The sequence below is a fragment of the Heterocephalus glaber genome, unplaced genomic scaffold, assembly GCF_053883595.1.
Source record: "Heterocephalus glaber isolate CG9 unplaced genomic scaffold, H.glaber_assembly_v1.0 deba00001465, whole genome shotgun sequence".
Classification (NCBI taxonomy): domain Eukaryota; kingdom Metazoa; phylum Chordata; class Mammalia; order Rodentia; family Bathyergidae; genus Heterocephalus; species Heterocephalus glaber.
In genome coordinates this window covers 29382050-29391862 of record NW_028258312.1, presented here as the reverse complement: position 1 = coordinate 29391862, position 9813 = coordinate 29382050, and the positions used below count along the sequence as shown (strand labels likewise).

Here is a 9813-nt window from a genome sequence, read left to right as displayed (position 1 = left end):
ATAGCCTGCTCTCGGCGGAAGAGGCGGGACTTAGATGACGACAGGCGGAGCTTCGGAAGTAGCCGGCACTTCCATTGGTTGCGGACTCTGGCGTTTTGGGGAAGACCGGAAGTGGAGTCATTGAGCGGTAGGTCCCGGAAGGGGCGGCGGCCTCTTTAAAAAGTATATATACTGTCCTATTTCTCGTTTTTTCCTTAATTTATTTTTTTAGTTTCTTGATATTTATCTCTAGGACTGCGCAGTGGTGAGCTCCGGGGCCTTCCTCTTGTGGGCTCTAGGGGATCCCAGCGTCCAGGCCTGATCCGCAGGGCGTGCACCTGTTGAGTCCCCCTTTTAATTTCTCATTTTGCACTAGAGCGGTTCTTAGGAACGCGGAGCAGCTGTTAAATGGCCTGTATTGATTGGGAGTAGCAAGGCATTTAAATCCGAAGGGTTTTGTTGAGTAGGTTGGTCATTTACCCAGTACCAGACTTCTTCGCTCCGATCCGCAGCTCTTTGGAGACTGTCAGTGGGTTCCGGGGCTGGCGCGTCATTTGGGGAGCGGGAGGAGCTTCCTATGGGAGCCGGTGGGAAAGAACTAAGCGCCTTTCCTCGGGTGCAGTAAATCAGTTAGATGCTCTAGAGAAATGATGGGGCAGCAAGACAATTTGCATGCCAACTTTTTTTTTTATAAAAAATTTTACAAGCCCTTGTCACCGCGTGTCGTTTATTTTTTTCTCAGGCAGCACAGGGTTCTTTTCAGAATGTTATCTTTTTTATTTTTTTAAAAAAAATTGGTCCAGAGGTCGTTAGGGAGAAGGAAGGAAGGAAACTCCTGAGGTGTATTCTGCAAAACTACGAGACTTCAGTATTTAGGGCGACCCAGTGATTAGAAGATTTGCATCTGTGCTGTGGGTAATTACATAGTTTGCTACCGTGCACGATGATTTTGTTTTGTTTTAAATCCTAAGTAACTTGATTTTTCAGTCCATTATATGGAAGTGTCAAGATGTGGTCCAGTACACAAATTAACAAGCATTTACCAAACATCTGCTTTAGTCATGGTATTGTGAGATGTCAGCAGAGAAATTAAGATGACTTGTTCCTTGGCAGAATTTAATAGCAATATGGAGGAAGGGAATAAAAAAGTATAAAATAGTACCTTTCATTTATCTGGAAACAAGTTTAGTGCTGTCTTTTAGTTGCCTTAAATTATTCCTTACCATTTAAGTGAAACAAACTTGGCTTCTTTTAGAAATTCTTTTGTGCAACTCATCAAACTTGGCTTCTAGAATAATAAATATAATTGCCTTTGATAATCTTGATCTTTGTGATATGTCAGGGGAATACTTTTTGTTGTTGTTGTGGTACTGTGTATTAAACCCACAGGCCTTCACCCCGAGCTGCATCTTCAGCCTGGTTTTTTTTATTATGATTATTACTTTGAGGTGGGATCTGTCTAAGTCACTGTGTTGCCCAGACTGGGCTGGAATTTGGCTCAAGAGTGCTGGGATTACAGATGTGCCCCCCACCCCTAGGGCATGAAGCTATGCTTCAGGCTGCCTATTAAGAGCTCCAAGAAACTGAAGTTATTAGAGATCACAACTGATTAGTTGTATTTATGAATTTAATTAATTGATCCATAAGTTATTTTTTTGAGATAGTGTCTCACCGTGTTGCCCTGGCTGGCCTCAAACTAAGATCTCTGCCTCTGCCTTACTAATATCTGGGATTACATGCATGTGCCACCACTTCCAGTTTAGTTCATAGGTTTGTGTGTAGTTTAGTTTCAGAATAGTGGAACACAGTATGTGCTAGTTATTTTTAATTATCCGTAGAGGAACCAATAGTTAAAGCTGAGCATATGTGAATTATATTTATTGCATTTGTGTAAATAACAAAGTTAGTCTGACATGTGATGAGATCTTTGGGGAGATACTAGTTCAGGTGCATGGTTATTAAGCAAGCCTTTCTGGCAGCTCAGCTCTGAGTTTCATTTCAAATTATTTTGGATTATTTTCTTACAATAAAATCTGAATGTGCTATCTCTTTGTTTGGAAATAATGTGTTTCTTACACCTGGAAAAGTATTTTTAACTTTGGTCTCTTGATTTCCCTAGAATTATAAGTAAAAATGTACATATTTAACTTTTCCGTGAAGAGTAAGCACAGGCTTCGTCAGTGGTTTGAAGATTAAATGAGTAAATCATCATCTAGGGAAGTGTTTGGAATGCAGTAAACACTCAGGAGTGCTGCTATTATTGTGTGGATGGCTTTCTCCTGCACTGAATGAAAAAATCTCCCTGAGGGGAGGGCTAATGATGGAACAATGATTGATTTACATAAATTAGGCAGTCAAAAGATTTTAAAAATTAAATTGGTGTTGCTTTTGTACCGCCAGACCACTTTCTCCTTCTTTGTCTACTATTAATAATAATGCTGATGGTTTTCTTTTACATTACTTACCTTTTTTCATTCTGAACTCTTCACATTTTTTAAAAGAGAAAGGTATTGCTTGCTTTCTCTGATTCTCAACTAGATTCCATAGCGTAAGGTTGAGGGTATTTGTTTTCAAGTGTTGGTCTTTGTGCCCCCTACCAGCACTTCTTAAATTCTCTTCCCTGTGGTCTTGGATGTTGATTTCTAAAAGTTTAGTTTGACCTGCATATTATTTTTTTCACCTTAAGAAATGCTTCATTTAACCTCTCTACATTTTCAATGTCATTAATTTTCTCTGCAGCAAAATTGTGTAGAGTTCTCTGTGCTCCATGCCCCAATTTCTCTATTTTCCCTTTCTTTCCTTTTGGCGGTACTTAGGAATGAGCCCAGGGCCTTCACTCTGAGCTACATCCTTTACTCTTTTTAAGTTTTGAGACAGGGTCTCACTAAGTCACTAAGTGGCGCAGACTGGACTCAAACTTGCGATTCTCACCCTCCCTGAGTGCTTGATTACAGGTGTGCACCACCATGTCAGGCTCTGTTCTTTCTTGAGTTTACTCCCACTTGGCTATTGCTTTCATTCTGCTCTCAGTGTCACCGTTGATCTCTGGGTGCTGGATCACCAACTCTGGCCTGTTAACCACTGGGGCACAGGTGATCGATCACTCCCACCTCCACAATCCACTTTCCCCACTGGATTTCCAGAACCATACCCCTGGTTTTCCTCCTGCCTCTTTGGTTGCTCATTCCCAGTCTTCTCTGCTGGATCTGTCTATTCCTCCCAACGTTTTATTGTTGAAGTGTTCTAGCACTTGATCTTTAACCCTCTTTTTCTGTTTCTTTTGGATAACATCGTCTTCTGATGTTTAATATCTGTATAGCAAAGGCTTGCACATTCATATTCCTAGTCCCTTTTCTTTCTGAACTTTAGATCCACATATTCATTTGCTATCTCTGCGTGTCCATTTATATATTTACAAGACATCCCATACATCTCCAAATGAACTCTTTTTCTTCCCAGATTTGTTTCATTCTTTCTCATCTTGGTTAACAGAAACCCTGGACCAGTGATGGCAAACCTTTTAGAACTTTCAGTGATAATAGCCCGCTATGGCACACATGCCATAGGGTAATTCCTTAGAGCTCTCCTTTACTCCTTCCTTAATTTTTTTTTTTTTTTTTTTTTTTTTTTTTGGTACTGGGGATTGAACTCGGGTCCTTGCGCTTGCACAGCAGGCGACAAAACCACTGAGCTAAATCCTTGGCCCCTTCTTTAATTTTTATATTACATGAAATCCATCAGCAAATCCTGTAGGCTTTCTCTAAAATGTATCTAGAATTCAACAGTTGTCAGTAGTTTTTTTTTATTAGTGCACTGATCAGCCCTTGCTTGACTCTGTTACTAGTCACTGTCATTTCTTACTTGGATAACAGTAGTAGTTTTGTCACTGGTCTCCCTGCTTTCCTCAATCCTCCCTTCCTAAAGTTCATTCTCATATACTAGAGTGCTATTTTAAAAGTATAAGTCAAAAGTGGATTAAGATATGGGGATTCTAAGTGCAGTGTGTTGTCCTAGATTGAATCCTAGAACAGAAAAAGAACATCAATAGAAAGCCTGGCGAAATCCAAATAGAGTCAACCGTTTAGCTAATAGTATTGTATCATTGCTGGCTTCTTAATTTTAATAAATAAACCTTGGTAATATAGTAATATTAGAGGAAAGGCATATGAGGACTCTGTACTATCTTTGTAACTTTGTTGTAAATGCAGAATTAGACCAAAAGAAAAAAATTATTAAAAAGAATATAACCTCATTTCTTTGCTTGAAAATCTTTTGTGACTCCTAATTTGACTCATGGTAAAAGCTCATGTCCTTCCAGTGACCCACAGATCCTGTGTGGTCTGGTCTTCCCTTACCTCCCTTTACATTTTTCTAGCTACCATGTTTGTTAAATATTTTGGGCCCACTTCTGTATCAGTGCTTTTGCACTAGATGCTTTCTCACTTGGAAAGCTTTTTCCTAGAGCTTCATACAGGAAATTCCTTCCTATCTTTTATGTATTTGCTCAACTGTCACCTTTCAATAAAGCCTACTCCAGCCTCCCTATTTAAAATTGTAGCTTTAGATTTTTTCCACACCTTCATCCTGCCGATATACTGAGTTTGTTGTACCTTGTTTTACTATAGCAATTATCACTGTATTTCACATATTTGTTATGTGTATTTTTAATGATTTCTCTTCCCCTTAATTCCCTGAAGGCAGGAATTTTTGCTTTGTTCTCTTAGGCAGTGTACTAAGCATTTGTCAGAAGCATAGAAGTACTCAATAGATTATGGCTGGAGGAATGAACTTGATTAATCGAATTTGTGATGACTGACTTGCCATCTGAAATCATTGATCAGGGGGCTCTTGCAGTCAGCAGATTTTTAATCCTGATGACATTTGGCTGTTTTGGGGAGAACAACAATGTTGAGACTTGTAAAAAAAATTCTAAAAAAATCCGTGCTAGAATTTCAAACTGCTCATAAAACATTCATGTTTTTGTGAGGTGCCATTACTACGCTAGCTTAAGGGTAAACTTTTTCTTGTGTACCATTGGGAAATCCCAAGGTATTTACAAGATTTTGCAAAAGTTTTATTTCAGTCATATGACTTGTAGTCAAGGTTTTGGCAAGGGAATATATTTAATAAAGGACACATAATTTATAGGGTTATTTTATGATATTTACCCAAAAAGTCAAATACAGAGGAGTGCAAGAGATTAGGCACACACTAGAGGCCTAAAGAATCCAGCCAAGGGCCGGGATCCCACAGCAAGGTCCCACACAATTTCAGCTGAAGGCTTAGAGTCCCAGGCAGTGTCCTCCTCGAGTCCAGCCAGTGACCTAGAGCCCATGGCAGTGTCTCATGTTTGTCCACATTGAGGATCTGCACCCGGAAGGCCCAAAGGCCAGTGGTGGAAGCCAGATATACTGGTGGGGTGAAGGATTTGTGCTGCCAGGCTCAGGGATCTATATTGGAGCCAGGAAGTGATGCTCACGGTGGAGATCAGAGCTCTCCTGATGGGAACAGCAGCCATTCCCAGGCACAGTGAGGCCGAGCTCCTCCCCTGAGAACAGCCAAGTTTGCATCATGAAAACCATCTGCAGCAAGATTCTAGAAAATCAACAGCCCACCATCTTCCCTTCTAGTTCGCTTTTTATGGCTATAGGCAACAATCCTCAGGTGGGTCTTCTGTGCCCAGACCATGCTGATTCAGTTCAGCTGGCCGTTACAAGTTGACCGTTAATTAATCCACCACATGACTTTTGCTGTTGAGGTTGATTTATTAATGATTAGTTTCTTTTTTGGTACCGGGGATCTAACTTGGGACCTTGCACTTGCGAGGCAGGCAGCGGAACTACTGAGCTAAATCCTCAGCCCAATGATTAGTTAGTTTCTTAACACGATTTCTGACAATTGGTACAACAGTTAGGTAAACTAATTTTGTATTTAAACCATTCATCAACCTTAGATAATGAGCCTGACTTCCCAACTATTTCTTATGATTGGCATTCTGCATAGATCATCCTTGTAGCCTATAAACCAGAGATGGTGAACCTTTTAGAGCTTTCAATGATAACAAACAGCCTGCTGTGGCACGCCTGCCATAGGTTCACCACTACTGCTTATAAACCAATGAAGGAGCAAAGGCAAATTTCTCCTTTGCCCTCTAAAGGTTCACCATTAAGATTAGAAAGGAGACAAGTATACAAATTTATTAACATGCAGAAGAGAAAAAATCACAGCAGGAGGGAAAAATGACATTAGTGTGATTATTCACCAGCCACTGTTATTCAGAAACTTTCTGTAGGGGAGGGGAAGAATAGAGAATGTCTGTGAATACATAGTAAATGATTTTTAGGGGGACTCCATGGATTTGGAGTGCATATAATGGCTTGAGACAAAATCTGTCTGACTTGCAGAACATACAGTGATTTGTAAATGATCCTTTTGGGTACCAAAACATTAGGCAATGGTGTGTGACAGAAGTGCACCTAGGTGTGTTAACAGGCTTTAGCCTATCTGTGATATGAAGTTGTTAATGCATAACTCAAGTTTTCTTCCTTCAGGGAATAGACTTTAAGAAGACAAGGAGTTCTCAGAGGAAAGCCTCTCCTGAGTTCCTTTAATTTGAAATAATCACCACTCCAAGGTCCTGTATTTGTGGCAACAGTCCCACACCTTCACCAGTGTATTACATCGTCACCCAGTCTTTACGACTAACAAAATAAGAAATAGCTTAACTTTATGAACCCTAGAAGGTTTCAGCAATAATAAATAGTGTTGAACATGACGATTAGGCTTGGGGTTAAGTAAAATAATCAAAAACATACCATTCAGAAGACAGTGTAACCTAATTTGGGTGCCACTTCCAGGGTTGTTTTTTTTTTTTTCCAACAGAAGTGACCAAAATGTTGAAATAGCTGTTAAACTTGGTCTTTGTATAAGAAGATGCTGTTAGCTTACTTGTAATCTTAGCTGAGCAGTGAATGAGACTTTTATTGGATAAGGAAGGACTTTGACTGATGGCAAGAGAAATAAGAAATCAGGTGCCGCCATTGTTGAAACTTATCAAAGTCCTGACAATATAGATATTGACATGCCTCAGCATGTCAATATTTACCACAGAATTTGGCAGTTCCTGTTTAAGAAATGTGACCCTCACTTTGAACAGAGTATATCAGTAAATAAGGAACATGTCCAAATGAACAGCTGCCCAGAGAGAAAAGGATTATGTATGACTAAACTAAAGACAAGGTTAAATTTTAGAAGTTTATGATTTTTTTTTTGTAATTTGTTGGTAGCTACTTATCTTTCATACTAGTATTGTCCTACATGTGGGTTATCTTAAGTGGTTTTTAAAAATAACAGTACAGTTGCTATTTGTAATTTTGTAAATTAGTTGTGCTATGATACTCATCTATAAGTGAATTAAAAATAAACTCGACTAATACTGTGTTTAGGAACGAAGCCCAAATTTTAACAGTGTTTTTACAGAGAAATTAGTTCTAGTTATGACTTAGACAATTATTTTTGAGAACCAAAAGTTTGTGTTTGAGGATTTTCTCATAGCAGTAGAGAAAATATGTTTTTGAAATTTAGATGTGATGAGAAAAATCTGTCTTATGATCTCATGATTATGTCTCAGAAGACAATCTGTGAAATTAATAAAAAAATGGTATGTTTGGTTGAATATCACAGTTTACTACTGTTAATTTCCACATGAATATCACTGTAACTTAACAAGGAACAGTTTGATGCAATGTAGAGATATTTAGAGTTTTAGATAAAGTCAGTAGAACCACACAAACATTTGTTTTATAAGCTTCTGGAAGAAGGTTAAAGGTTCACATTCTATGAATGACAGCTCCAATACAGTGCTAAAAGAATATTCAACAGGAGTATCAGGACTTATCCCCTCCTTGGGTGTCTTCTATGGCCTAAATTGATGGCTCTTATCTAGTAATCTAATTGTCTGAACACATCATAATGTTATATTCATACTGTGAAGAATGAATGAAAAATACAATTGAGGTCATATACTTTGTCAGAAGCTATATTTGTTTCAATAAATGTCTTGATATATATGAGAAGACAAATTTGCTTGTAGATTTATAAATGACCTATTCTTAACCTATTCTTTTCAGTTATAGTATTCAAAGATAGAAGAGAAAGCAATACAGTTTTGAAAGGTAAATTGACTAGATCCCTTCTTTTAGAGATTTTGCCCATATTCTTGATAAGATGCTGAATTTTGAAGAGAAAACTTTAGACTTAATAATTAATAATTGGTGCCTTTTACAACCCCAGATTTTCCCCAGATTTTTCCAGTATTCTTGATAAGATGTTGAATTTTGAGGAGAAAACTTTAGACTTAGTAATTGGCGCCTTTTACAACCTTGGGAAATACTGAGCCTTGAATCTTTGAATAAACATTTACATTATGATTATTTTCTGGAATCATTAAGGCCTATTCAAAATACCAGTTGTCTTCTTGAACCCCCTTTTACGAGTTATTTATTTGTGATAATAAAGTTTTCAGGACGTTATGTATCTCTGATTTGATGAGACCCTGTAACCATATATTGAAAATGTAAGACTTCCTGCTTGGTGCTAACTATCATGAGTTTAATATAGTGCTCCCCAAAGTGTACTGCTCATGCCACTGATGGAATATGTATGTTTCAGTCAACTTTCCCATTGCTGAGACAAAATATCTGACACAGATAAAAAGGAGGAAAGGTTTACTTTTGGCTCATGGTTTCAGAGGTTTCAGCGCATGGTTGGCTGGATCCAAGGCAGAAATTTCTTGGTATAGGAGGTTGGAAAAGAAAGTTGCTTTTCTTGCTGGAAGCAGAGGGCAGGGGAAAAGACCGAGTGGAGTGAGAGAGGTGGGCAGCTGGGCCCCGCCCCTCCCAGCACATTCAGCCAGGAACGGGATTAGTCCATGAATGAAGACAGCACCCATGATTCAGTCGCCTTCTGCAGGTGCCACCTCCATGCACGTGAGACTTTTGGGGGACATTTTAGGTCTAAATCATAACAACATATATTACTTTATTTAAACTTTTTTGCAGGTACTATGAGATAAGGAGGGTAAGTTAGTTACATATTAATTTCTGAAGCCCGCATATCCAACAAATAACAGTGAATTTATACTGAAATCTGTTTTATTCCAAAGGTAATTTAAGTGAAATAAAGTTTCTTGGCCTTGTAATTAAAACATTTATGGCAAGATATGTATTCTGGTGAAACTGGAACTAAGTCTTGCTACTGCCCACCTGTCCATTCTGCTTTCTGTTCTACTGATCTGATTCTTACAGCTTCAAGCTCACATCTGTAACACCAAATTACAGCAGGGAAGCTGTGTCCTTCATGGTGTGAGCAGAAATCTTGGCATTGAGCCTGATTGCTCTGAGTTGTCCTAACTTGAATCATATGCCCATTCCTGAATCAAATAGGATATAATTTGGCTTATCTTAGGTCTGTTCTACTCCTAGCACCTGGGGCACAGTGAGCCTGCTCAGAGCCTGTGGGCTGAGAATCCAGAGATGCAAATCACTCCATGGTTTGTTGCAATGGGGAGGAAAGGGTCCGTGTTGGATGACAAATCAACACATTCTCTTTAAATACTGGGTGAATTAATGACCAGTGCTTGCAGATGGGTAGCAGTGCTGAATCATCCAGGGGGACCCTTTTTTTAAAGAAAGCAAAAAGTGAAAGCATTATCTAGAGTTGTTCAGAATAGCATAGATTAAGTATACTAATTAAATGTATTTGGCCATTTGAGTTAAGGCCATTTATTATGTTCCAAAGGCTGTGTAATATAGATTTGATTCATAGTGGTTAAAA

At 38.7% G+C, this 9813-nt stretch overlaps 1 protein-coding gene across 6 annotated transcripts in view; it reads left to right on the top strand.

Moving 5' to 3' along the window:
* The first annotated feature begins 1 nt into the window (after position 1).
* Xrcc4 (X-ray repair cross complementing 4) overlaps positions 2-9813 on the top strand; it is a 251841-nt gene continuing 242029 nt past the window's right edge. The window contains exon 1 of one of the 6 annotated variants that reach the window (XM_004841641.4): positions 2-127. The gene's annotated coding sequence lies outside the window, so the exon portion shown is untranslated. Of the gene's footprint in view, positions 895-9813 lie in introns of all 6 variants that reach the window. The other 5 variants (XM_021255731.2, XM_004841642.4, XM_087181002.1 and 2 more) reach the window with 5 other exon arrangements.